The sequence below is a fragment of the Euprymna scolopes genome, chromosome 29, assembly GCF_053919585.1.
Source record: "Euprymna scolopes isolate OS-2025 chromosome 29, ASM5391958v1, whole genome shotgun sequence".
Taxonomy (NCBI): Eukaryota; Metazoa; Mollusca; class Cephalopoda; order Sepiida; family Sepiolidae; genus Euprymna; species Euprymna scolopes.
The window spans coordinates 13,277,704-13,280,080 of record NC_136510.1 but is presented as its reverse complement, the minus strand read 5'-3'; positions in this window follow the sequence as shown (position 1 = coordinate 13,280,080).

Sequence of the window (2,377 nt, the reverse complement as noted above, 5' to 3'; positions counted from 1 at the left end):
AAAACTAAGGTCAATAAGCATTTCCAGTCTTTGTGATAATCCTCTTTCGTTCTTGTTAGTCGCTTACATTAAATGGCTTCACGCCTTGTCTCAAGCAATTTCCATTAAACAAAAAAATCTCCAACCTTCTTTAGGTGCATCTTGTTGAACTTGGGAATCTGCACGGAATTTCAAACAGAACCTTTTTTTTTTTAATCCATGGTAATTGCATGTTCTCGTTCTATCAGCCATGACTGAGTAGAACTAAGTAATTCGCAATTGTATTTTAGTATTGGCTGTACTAAGGAGTGAACATTCCACCTCCAGAAGAGTGTGACTCACAACCAAATTTTATCAAGTACTCTAAGCCAGGGTTTCCCAAAATTGGCTCCAAAGAGAGCCAAATGCTTTATATAGAAAAATTAAATGGCTGCAGACATTTCATAATTGATCTGTTATACTGGAAAGAGATAAGATACATGAATATCAGGATGATTCATGAAAAAAATAAAATAACAAAAAATGTAATAATTTTTAATTAATCAAAAACAAACAAAAAAATGATTGTAAACATGAAAATATAATAAAATCACAGGAACAACTAATGAACAAGTAAGGAACAACTAATGAACAAGTATAAGTTAAAATTTGAAATTAATGTTTTTCATATTTATTTTAGAAATTATCTTTTTAGTGCTCCATGGAAAACCTTTGCCCTGCTCAGGGGCTCCATGGTGTCTTAAAGTTTGGGAAACCCTGCTCTAGGTCACGGTTCTGCAAGGACTATTTCTGTCTTTGCTTTTGACAATTCTTAAGTATTAACTTATGGTCATAAAACCGTTAGCAATAGACAGATGCTACTAAGCTAATTAAGAAATGCATAAAACTTAGGAACATCATGATAGTTAACCAATATAGAATTCTGAAAATGTGACAGTAATACATGTCCATTCACACAATTCTGAGGCATCAGGTTCAGGAATGTAGAACACAATGTGAAAGGAGATCGCTGGCACATCTCTGAGCAAACACCAACATTAACAAAACGGTCTTCTCGTGACGACGAGCAGTTCTACGCATGCGCCAAATGACGTCATGACCTGATTTACTTTAAATAGTTGAAAAACTGAACAAATTTCATGTACGTCGCGTTAGCTCAGTCGATTAGCGCATTGGTTCATTATCTAAACGTTTTGGGTTCGAATCGTGGTGTGAAATGTCTTTTCTTTTTTTTTTTTGATTTTTTAAATTTAAATATTGAACCAGTGTTATTTAAGCCATTTTTCACATAACGTTCGTTTTTCTGTTTTTTTTTTTTACTTCACTTATCCACCCCCGACCACACACCCAAAAACACCCGGGTACCCACCGATTTTTTTAAATTTTAATATCGAAACAGGCTTATTTAAGCCATTTTTCACGTGTTCGTTTTTGTTTTCATCGTTCGTTTACCTTACGTTAGTTTTTTTTTGTGTTTTTTTCCCACTTAAGTTTTAATGTTTTCTTTTTTTACTTCGCTTATAACAAACAAACCTGGTCATTGATGTCGTCGTCGTAACGCTTGACGACTTCCGTGCGCACACATGTCAATTTGGTTCCTACTTAAATAAATTCAAACATCTTTCACTAACTCATTCTGGCTGGCCGATTTTATTTTCAAACTTCGCCTCAGGGCTTCAGGTTCGATCCTATCCCCCCTCCCTCCGTTAGTACACTATATATAGGAATGAATGAAGCATTAAAGTAATGGACCTTTGTATCCAATTGTAAACAAACAAATAAACAAACAGACAGGAATATGAATTTATATATATAGATATCTGATGGCACAACGCTGTAAGCACTCAAAAGAATCAGAGAACACCTTGTCACCTTTCATGGATCCTTGTGGTTCTAGAGACCCTCTGTTGCGAAGTGCTGATGCAGACAATATATAACAAAGTACTTCTGCAGTTTACGAATCATGTCGTTTTTTTAGATTGGATTATCAAGTTAAATTCATCTTTTATAGTATTTTTTGTTTATTACATTGTTAGATGAAAGTACAGAATAGTTAACAAAGCTCCCTCCCCTTACCATGTTAAGAATTGGTTTCTAAATAACATTATTTTAGCACGGTCTGTAAATGGCAGAAGTACCTGTAACAACTGTAGTTATCAAAGTGATGGGCATTGCTGATATATGTGTAGCTAATACAGTGATTATCAACGACATCGTAGTCCCATCCAATCCCATATGATCTGTATTTAAAAACCTTTGTCCGTATTTTCTGAAAACGCTCAAACAAGTAAACAAGTAATTTTACTTATTTTTATTTTGAAGTAACAAAACATTTAAATCACAAAAAAAAAAAAAAATTCAATAAAACTCATTAACTCATTTATAGCTTAAGAGCAGA